At 35.1% G+C, this 11,223-nt stretch overlaps 1 long non-coding RNA gene across 1 annotated transcript in view; it reads left to right on the forward strand.

The window, feature by feature from the left end:
- Window positions 1-3,291: 3,291 nt before the first annotated feature.
- The window catches only part of LOC140498247 (uncharacterized), a 51,018-nt gene continuing 43,086 nt past the window's right edge, over window positions 3,292-11,223 (forward strand). Inside the window, exon 1 of the long non-coding RNA XR_011965037.1 lies at window positions 3,292-3,391. This is a non-coding gene — a long non-coding RNA (uncharacterized lncRNA). The remainder of the gene's footprint in view (window positions 3,392-11,223) is intronic.

Raw genomic sequence — 11,223 nt, forward strand, 5'->3', positions numbered from 1 at the left:
TCAATTAGAAAAGAGGTAATGTAAAGCAAATTATAAAAAAGAGGCATATAGTACATTTTCCAAGTGAATTCTCACTGCAGTGAAGGATGTAATGAAGGATCTATGTAGAATCCTAACAGAGGTGAGATTTCCTGTGGATGATGATATTGTCTAGGCATTATTGCTTGGGAATGCCATTTTCTGATTGCACAAAACCCTAGAACACTATAGAATCTCCTAAATGAAATATGTGACCACTTGAAAGAGATCAATCTGACAATTCACATATTAAAATCAAATGGATGATAAATTTCTACTACTCTGAATATGACATATAATTGAAGAAGCAATACATTGGATTTGTCAGTATGTGTGCACAAGTGTATCCATATGCTGATCGATCTATATATCCATCTACATATTTATGTATCCATCAACTGAAATATATATATACACACATATATACATATATATTTACTGCTATGTATATATGTATATGCATACATATAAATCTATATTCAGATATACCTATATTTATATACAAATACATAATCAGGTAAATATACTAATGTATATAGACACATCTATGTGAACATTAGTGTGTTAACATACATGCATTTATGAATCTATACACACACTTAAATTGCACTAAAACATTTTGGAAATATTGTACAATCTGAATACTATGGGGCATCTATAGTATGCTACATGACTATGTAAAAGCACTATGATAGGTCAAATTGACTTACAGAATGAGATTTATATAACGACTTGGAAAATAATTAGATGATAAAAAGGTATGGATCACTCAATGAGAAGGATACATTGAGATGAAGGTACTTTAGTTTTTTTGTATATAACTAACTACTGGATTATATGCTCCCTGAGAGCAGGAACCATAAATTTTGTTTCTCTTCCACTGCCTTGGTGGATCTATGCATTTGAAATTCCTAATAGAGGTAGAGTTTGGTGAGGAATTTGAAGGATAGTTTTAAAGGGTGGTTTAAATAATAACAGCAGAGAGTGAAATGACCAGAACCAGGAAAACATTGTATATTGTGACAGCAACATTGTGCGATGACCAGCTTTGATAGTGTCTGACAGTTACAAGAGACTTATGACGAAAAAACCATCCACATTCAGAGAAAGAATTACGGAGTCTGAATGCAGATCAAAATATTGTCTCTCTCTCTCTCTCTCTCTCTCTCTCTCTCTCTCTCTCTCTCTCTCTCTCTCTCTTTCTCTCTCTCTCTCAGGCTTTTCCCCTTTGGTTCTAACTTTTCTTTACAACATAACCAAAGTGAAAGTATGCTTAATATTATTGTACATACATAGTCAATATCAGATCTCACACTGTCTTGGGCATGGAGAAGGGGAAGGAGGGGGAGAAAATGTAAAACTCAAAATCTTATCAAAGTAAATGTTGAAAATGGAAAAGAAAGAAAATAAAATAGATAAATAAATAATGACAGCAGAAAGAGAGAGAAAGAGAAGAGAGAGAGAGAGAGAGAGAGAGAGAGAGAGAGAGAGAGAGAGAGAGAGAGAGAGAGAGAATGATGCATTTATGACTAAATATGTGTGTGTTCATCTTTTGCTGCCAAAGAAGACCACGCCATCAGAGAAATGATGACATGACTTGCACTTGACTTTGTTTTGAGTGAGGGAGAGCTGTGCAGGTCACCATCCTCACTTCTCCCCCAGAGCCATCTGGATCCAGTGACTAGATATTCATCAGGATGACTGGAGATGACCCAAGATGAGGCAGTTGGAGTTAAGTGACTTGTCCAAGGTCACACAGCTAGTGAGTGTCAAGTTTCTGAGGTGAGATTGGAACTCAGGTCCTCTTGACTCCTGCACTGGTGCTCTTGGATAGACACCACCTAGCTGCCCCTTGACCAATATATGTCTGTGTGAATGAACAGGACGTGTGTAGGAAAAAGTGAATAAAATGGATTTATTAGATGGGAAAGTAAACTTTAGAGAGGCCTAATAAAGTAAAGTAAGATAATTTCACCTTGATAAATTCAGTAACGAGGAACCATTAGAGATTCTTAATTAAGGTAGTAAAATAATGAAAATTGTTTTCATAATATGCTGGTTGCCTTGGAGGAAGAAGAAATTGGAGTAAAAGATTCCTGTGGTAACTGTTGTAATAATATAGATGTGAGGTGACTAGAGCCTGGACTGAAGTGATGCCAGTACAAATGGAGCTGAATGGAAGAATCAATCCTAAATAACAACAACAACCACTAATCAATCAATATTTAAGAGTTTATAATATGCTAGATACTCTACTAAGCCTTGGGAATATAAAAAGAAGCAAAAGATAATCCCTGCCCTCAAAGAGCTTATAATCTATGCAGGAGACAACATGCAAAAAATAAACAAGGGTACAGCACTAGAACTAAAAAAGTTGGCAAAGGCTTCCTATAAAAGATAGGATTTTAGCTGGGACATAATGGAAGCTATGGAGGTCAGTAAGGTGCAATGTAGAAGGAGAACATTCAAGGAATGGAGAACTATCAGAAAAAAATCCAAGAGCAGAAAAACATGCACTGTTCATGGAATATCCAGGAGAATCATACCCTTGCATTGGAGAATATTTGACAGGGAGTAAGATCTAAGAAGACTGGAAAGGTAAGAGGAGACTAAAAGCTTTGGATGCTGAATAGAGGATTTTTGTTTTTGATTCTGGAGGCAATAGGGAAACACTGGAGTTTATTGAGTAGAGGGTTAACAGGTCAGATCTGTCTTTAGGAAAATCATTTTGGCAGCTCCAAAAATTGATTAGCAATTCATGGTTGATTATGTATAGGATATTAAAGATAGAAAAGAACCCAAAACGATGATGCAAATTTTATTTGGTGATGGTACAATCATGGTGGTGCCACTGAAAGAAATGGGAAAGTTCAGAGGAACAATCAATTTGGGAGAGAAGATGAGTTTAGTTTGGGATTTATTGAGTCTGAGGCAGAAGCATTGTAAAAGAGATTTTATAGACTATCAGTCTCAAACTAACAGAAATGGAGCCACTAAAGGTTACATAAAGATCTACATAAGGTAGATATAAGGGTACACATAAAGGCTACATGCTTACTTAGAAAACTAAATCTTAATATATAAGCACAAGAAAAGTGGGATTTTTTTTTCTGGATTTCAGTTTCCTAGGCTTAGGCTAAATTGAAAACATCTGAAGGATAATTCACAGCTGTGTTGAGTCATGTGGGTTGTGATGCCCTCTGGCTCTGATCCTATCACTTGAAAACTATATATACTGGGAGGTTGGCATTTTGCTTTGGGGGATTGCTCATGAGAAGTAACTTTTGATTTCCTGGACCCGATTCTGGGTAGCCATTTATTACGAGACCCCCAACTACTCAGATGTTGGTGCTCTCCCAGTCTAGTGTTTTATGTAGGTGATTGTGTTACTTTGGTCAGACAGCTGTCTATTGAATCTCTGTGTTAATTTCTTTGCTTGTGTTTTCTATACTCACTTCTTTCTACTTATCTATAATTGGAGTAAATTCTTGACTCCTTTAAAGTTATTTTTTTTCTTTAGAAAAGCAGATCAAAGAACCTGTGCTAGCAGACCATCCTGTGTGCTGGTGTGGTTGCTAATAGATAACATTAAATATGTTCTTTTGTATTTTTATTTATTTTGTTCAATATTTCTCAATTATATTTTAATCTAGTTTAGTCTAGACTCCTTTTGTAAGCACAATGGTGCCCATGAGCCATATGTTTAACACCTCTGCTACAGACAACTCAGGGTCTATGGTGCAATCTATGAAATTGTGACAACTGATTTTGTATCCCAGCTTTGATGTTTACTAGTTATGTGACTTTGGGAAAATCATTTAACCTCCATGGGCCTCAATTTCTTTGTCTGCAAAATGAAGAGGTTATATTAGCTATCCTCTAAGATTTCTTTTACTTCTAGGTTTATCTTCTATCTAAAGACTGGAACAGATAAAAATTTGGGAGTTATGACCATTATGATAATAGTGGAGGCTATTAGAGTAGGTGAGTTCTTGAAAGATGAGTGTATATTAGAGAATTCCATAATGATAAGAATGGCCATATCAACTGATTTATGTATACTCAAGGGATTAAAATAAATATTAAATATTAAAATAAATTACCAGTTTAAAAGTAGTTGGAATTTCACTTTCCTGTATTTGGTCTCCTTTCCCACCCCCACCCCCAAACATGTTTTGCTATGAGGGGCAGTATGACTAATGGAGAGATGAGCTAGATTAACAAAGACTTTAATCCAAATCTAGCACTTCAACATGCTAGTTATGTGATCACAGACAAATCGATTAACTTCTCATTGTCCCAAGCAATTCTATTAAGCAATGACTTGCAAAAGAGATACTGAGCTTCATTGGTGGAGGGAGCTTCCACACCAGAATTCTCTATAGTTCAGGACTCTTCACTCATTACTCCTCCTCCACCCCCACCCCCCAACCATGGTCTTACCATAGATTTATTTAAATACACACACACAGTGTCACAGTATTAGAATATAGGAAAATAACCTAGAAACTGTAGAGGATTAAGACCACAGGTTAAGTACATTTTTCTTCCTGAGAAAAAGGTAAATTTCGTTCCAATTAGTGCTCATCAGAAAGAATTGTAACCCTTCAAGAAAAGATGAATCTCTAACAAAATGAGGGAGGTATTTAAAAAAAATAAATTCCATCCAAAATATTTCCCCTGAAGTAATGAAAAACTTATTCCTTTCTGCTAACAAACTGTTGCAAAGTTGATTTTAAATTTCCTGTACCCTACTGAAGCTGTGAAAGAGGCATCATGATTTGGGCCTTTCTTCTCCCACCTCCCAAAATGCTCACAATAAAACAGGGTTAGAATGACATGTATCAAGTTGTTTGTGAAAGTAAAAGTAAACATAAGCTTAACTACATTAATTTTGAGCAAAGCGCACACACACACACACACACACACACATACACACACACAATAAAAGTTTGATCTTAGGGCAGTCATCAAGATAGAAGTTGTTATTCAATCGTGTCCCCCTGTTCATGACCCCATTTGGAATTTTCTTGGCAGAGATAGTGCAGTAGTTTGTCATTTCCTTCTCCAGTTCATTTTATAGATTAGGATATTGAGGCAAACAGGGTTAAGTGATTTGCCGAGGGCCATGCAGCTAGTAATTTTCTGAACCTGGATTAGAACTCAGGACTTCTTGACTCCAAGCCTGGCATTCTATCTGCTGTGCAACCTAGCTAGCTGCCCTGAAGTAGATAAGCAGTAAAAGTATCACAGCATAAGTATTATGAGTCTCATTGCTAGTGTGGCCACTGACTGTCAATCTAGCTTAGAGAATCATGAGATGTAGATCTGAAAGGGATTGTCTAGTCCAAACTTGTCATTGTTTGGGTAAGGAAATCAAGGCCTAGAAAATGGAGTGACTTACTCAAGATAACACAGGTAGTGAGTGTTGGAAGCATGTGTTCCAAAACCTGCTCATTTTACATGTGAGTATATTGAAAGCAGAGAGAAAAAATAACTTACGCAACATGATTTGTGGCAATCATTGCTAAAATGATTTGAGCCCAGGTCTTCTAAATGTAAATTCAATGCTCTTTCTACTGCACTATGATCCTCCTATTTCCTCTGAAATAGCCATGTGTACAGTTATCACTTACACTGTGAGTAGGGAATCATATCATCCGGTCCTATATACATCATAAGACTTCAAGTATTTTACAGGATAATCCAAATTACAATATATACTAGGGACATACATAATGCAGGAAAATACAAAAATAAGCATCTAGGGAATATCTCCCAAATAACTAGAACCCAGAGGTCCATGCCTCTGCCATAATAAAATTTATTTTTCTTAGTGTTTTTTAAAAATTTCATTTATTTTACTCTTAAGAAATAAACCAAGCATTTCTATACCATAGGATAACCAAAAAAAGAGATGATTCTACTTGAAACAGTATATCTATTATGTACAACTTGCTATTTCTTTTAAATATACAATAAATTCATTATGCAACTTTTTTTCCCTTTTTTTCTTTCCTCTTTCCCCATCCATGGCTTGACACAAACATTTTACCCAATCATCACCATCATCTGCACAATTAGTGAATAATGACCATTTTAGTAATACCAGACAAGAGACCTAGGCGTTTCATACAATGCCTATAGGCAACCCATGAAGAAGACAGAAAGTGAGATCCTTACTACAGCTACTAGCAGAAAATACTGCCTACTTATTCACATAGTTTCACTGTGCTGCCACTCTGATTTTGTTTGATATTTATTTAATGTTTGTCAATTAATAAAAATCTATTTTCTTTCCCTCCCCCCTCCAAAGGAATAGAAAGAAAAACAAAATCCTAATTACAAATGCACATAGTTAAGCAAAACAAATTCCTGCCTTGACCACATCCAAAAGCAATGTCTTAATCCAAACTTTAAGTCCATCACCTCTGTGTCTGGAGGTGAGTATAGCGTTTCATCATGGGTGCTTTGGAATTGTAGTTGTCTGCTGTGTTAATCAAAGTTCTTAAATCTTTTAAAATTCTTTGTCCTTAAAATATTATTGTATGAATTGTTTTTTTTTGCTTCTACTCATTTTACTCTTTATCATACAAGTCTGTCCACTTCATTTTTTACAGTACAGTAACACATTTTATATTCATATACTGAAATTTCTTGAGCCATTCTCAAGTTCATGGAAACCCAATTAGTTTTCAGGTATGTGACAAAATTAAAAAAGAGCTAGTATAAATATCTTGGTTCCTGTGGGCCCAATTCCTCCTTCTTTGGATCTTTTTGGAGAATAGACCTAGCAGTGTTAATACTGGGTCAATATGTTTTGGCACATAGTTCCAAATTGCTTTCTAGAATTAACTGACTAATTCACAGCTTCATGAATGGTCCACTGATATGTCTATTTTTCAGCAGCCCTTCTAATACTTGTCATTTTCCCTTTTTGGCACATTGTTCAACCTGATGGTTATGAAATAGAATGTCACCATTACATTGAGTTTCTCCAAACACTAGTGATTTAGAGCATTTTTTTCACATAGCTATCAGTAACGAATTTCTTCCTCTGAAAACTGTTTGTAACCTCTGACCATTTATCAATTGGGAAAGAGCCCTTACTATCATAAATATAATTCATTTCCTTATATTTCTTGGAAATTAACTCCCCTTCCCACTATCTCAGATTTTATAAGAACTAAAGTATAGTAATCTTTTCCATGCCAAAATGGTCTTAGAATGAATGTTTTAAATACAATTGAGAACAACTCTTAAAGTCCTATTAATGCTTCTATTGAATTATTGATTGATATTTATAACATTTTAAACACTCTAATGTGTTTCACATGTATAGTCTCGTTTGACCCTAATCACAACCTTGTGGAGCAGATGTCACTCATATTTTTATCCCTATTTTAAAGATGAGAGAAGTGAGGTGTGTAGAGATTAAGTAGCTTGTCCAGGGTCACAAAACTGTAATATATCTACAGGACTATTTGAATGGAGTAGGATTGAATGAATTCTAAGTCATCTAACAGCTCTAATTCTAAATCTATGAACCTAAGGTTCTCCTGACTGCAAACCTAAAGCTTTTCTAATTCATGCTTTTCATAAAAGTTTGCTTGGGTAATGGGGTGGTTCTTCTTCTGGGATTTGTAGTTTAGAGACATAAGCATTCTCTTTTGCCCTGAAAGTGCTTTTGGACTGTGATAATCTTTGAACTGGAAGATAAACTTGAGTCACAACTGAGAACATTTAAAAGAAGTTTATATTTAATGGTGGACATTCCTAGGTTAGGGTGGCGGGATTACAGAGAAAAAGTGGAAAAAAGAAATTCACACGATAATTTTGTTGTATATTTGAAAGGAAAAGCAGTTGTGCATAAAAAAAACGTGTTTTCTGCTCATCAATCATCCTTTTTAATATATTATGTAATGGAAATGATTTTTTAGTCCATAAATTTAAAATAAAATAAATTAAAAAACAATAAAAGGAGTTTGTGGAAGAAATCTGAAAAGGAAATAGGGGGCTTCCTGAGCTGTAAAAATAAGAAGGAAAAAAAAGAAAATTAAGGAGGAACCGCAACATCTCTAATTTATCCTGCATATTATATAACTCTTTTGAATATGGTGTTTGTTTGTTCTCCTCCTCCCATTAGTCTGTGATCTATTTGAGGATAGAAAGCATTTTATGCCTCTGTATCACCCAGTACTCATCTCAGGGCCTGGTGCACAGTATACACTTAACAAATGTTTGTTGACCGACTCGCTTACTGACTAACTGACTTGAGGAGCAACAGGAAAAAGTAGAAATTGAAAAGAGATCTTAGATGCATCAGTGAAAGGAGAGACCTACATAGGTCTTTAGACCTTTGAAGACATCCAGGAATAGAGGATTCAGATAGAAGCTACTGGCTGTGCATACATTTTCAAGGATTGAATAAAATTCCAAAAATTTATCCTTTCAAGAATTTCCCTTCCTCACATCAATCTTGTAAGAAGAAATGTGATTATATAATTTGTTCACTTCTTGATTTTCTTTTAATACTTATTTTGCCTCAAATATAAAGAAGGCTGGATTTAGCTGGAATTGCACAGAACTTAAGACAGTGAACCACACCTAACATAAAAAGGGAAAGAGCAGAACAGGAAAAAAATCTTTATATAACATTTCTCAGATAAGGATTTCATATCTAAGATACACACACATACATATATATACATGTTGTACTTATGTATGTATGTATGTATTAAAGCATATATGCATACATTCAGTATATGTACAATGTATATAACATAATGCATATGTGCACATTTATGTGTGTTTATTCATATACATATATACATAACACTAATAGCCATTCCCCAAAGGATTAATGGTCAAAGGATGTGAACAAATCTCAAAAAAGCATTGAAAAATATTAGAGACACATGAAAAAATGATCCACATCACCAATAACAACAGAAATACAAATCAAAACAACCCTGAGGTTTCACCTTATATCCTAAAAACTGACAAAAAATGACAGAAAATGTCAACAAGTAATGATGGAGGTGCTGTGGGGAGGAATAAGCAAATTAATACATTGTTGACAGTTCTATAAAGTCATGCAATTTTTGCAAGCAAGATGGAATCCTGCAATTAAGTAATTATGATGCCCCCACCCTTTGAAACAGAAATTCCATTACTGGACTTATACCGTAAGGAAGTCATTCAATAAGGGGAACAGTCCCCATATAATCTAATGTATTTTATAGTAGTACTTTTTATGATAGCTAAGAATTGGAAACAAAGTAAATGGCCATCGATTAGGGAACGGTTTAACAAATTGTGGTAAGCCAATGTAATGGGATATTAGTGTAGTATAAGAAACTATGGATGCAATGAATAGAGAAGTGCGGAAGATCTTTGTGAACTGATGCAGAGTGATGTAAGTAGAGCCAAGAAGACGATATACACCGTAACTATGACAATGTATATTAAAAATTTATAAATATAATTCTCTTTGCCTTTGTAAGCTAATAACTAGTACACATACATACACACATACACTGACATGCAAACTTGCACATATAGACACGCACACAACATAGACATATAAACGCTTGACATACCTTCCCTGCCACTGCTGCGTATTTCCTTCCTTCCCCTCCTCCCTTCCTTCCTTCCGCCTCCTCCCTTCCTTCCTTCCTTCCTCCTTTCCTTCCTCCCTTCCTTCCTTCCTTCCTCCCTTCCTTCCTTCCTTCCTTCCTTCCTTCCTTCCATTCCTTCCTTCCTTCTCCATTCCTTCCTTCCTTCCTTCCTTCCTTTCCTTCTTTTTCTTTCTTCTCTTTTCTTTCTTTCTTTTCTTTCTTTCTTTCTTTCTTTCTTTCTTTCTTTCTTTCCTTCCTTCCTTCCTTCCTCCCTTCCCTTCCTTCCTTCCTTCCTTCCTTCCTTCCTTCCTCCCTTCCTTCCTTCCTTCCTTCTCTTTCTTTCTTTCTTTCTTTCTTTCTTTCTTTCTTTCTTTCTTTCTTTCTTTTCTTTCTTTCTTTCTTTCTTTCTTTCTTTCTTTCTTTCTTTCTTTCTTTCTTTCTTTCTTTCTTTCTTTCTTTCTTTCTTGTCTTTCTTTCTTTCTTTCCTTTCTTTCTTTCTTTCTTTCTTTCTTTCTTTCTTTCTTTTCTTTTCTTTCTTTCTTTCTTTTCTTTCTTTCTTTCTTTCTTTCTTCTTTCTTTCTTTCTTCTTTCTTTCTTTCTTTCTTTCTTTCTTTCTTTCTTTCTTTCTTTCTTTTCTTTCTTTCTTTCTTTCTTTCTTTCTTTCTTTCTTTCTTTCTTTTCTTTCTTTCTTTCTTCTTTCTTTCTTTCTTTCTTTCTTTCTTTTCTTTCTTTCTTTCTTTCTTTCTTTCTTTCTTTCTTCTTCTTTCTTTCTTTCTTTCTTTCTTTCTTTCTTTCTTTCTTTTCTTTCTTCTTCTTTCTTTCTTTCTTTCTTTCTTCCTTCCTTCCTTCCTTCCTTCCTTCCTTCCTTCCTTCCTTCCTTCCTTCCTTCCTTCCTTCCTTCCTTTCTTTCTGATTGGACCACAATAGGTCCCTCCCCAAGATCCACTTCATGGTTATTTGGGGGGCCTCCTGGGCTTAGAGTGAATATCAATGGTAACTGTTTGTCTTTGAAACAGCAACCCTGAGTGTCTTCCCTTCCAGTTTTTTTTCTTTTTTCTAATTGAAGGGGCCACCCCTTGACTGGTATATTCCTATCTACTATTGCTATCAAAACTGAACCTTCTCCAGAAAAATTTTATAAAACAACTCCATGAGTCAATTAGTCAGTGAGCAGGCCCTTACTAAACATTCACTTGCCAGGGACTGTGTTAAGTGCTGGAGATCTCAAAGAAAGAAGTGAGCCCCATCTGACTCATATCACTCTTCTATTTGGTTCTCTCAGAACATGGGTCCTGTACTCATTATGCTATTATATTATTTTATTCTCATGAATATTGATTTCTTACCTTATGTCACTGAGTGCATCCATATTTTCTTTTACCACTAAGATTTTAGTTACTACCTAGTAAAATGAAATGAGATCATCAACTATAGTCAGAAGAAAATTTTAAAACCCCATATTCCAAACCACTCAATTTATAGATGGTGAAACAGGTCGGAGAAGACTTGCCCAAGTTACCATAGGTATTAAGTTCTGATTCTGACTACAAATCTCTTATATACTGACATAAATATCTTACAAAGG

Source organism: Notamacropus eugenii, chromosome 4, assembly GCF_028372415.1.
Source record: "Notamacropus eugenii isolate mMacEug1 chromosome 4, mMacEug1.pri_v2, whole genome shotgun sequence".
In the NCBI taxonomy this organism is placed as follows: Eukaryota; Metazoa; Chordata; class Mammalia; order Diprotodontia; family Macropodidae; genus Notamacropus; species Notamacropus eugenii.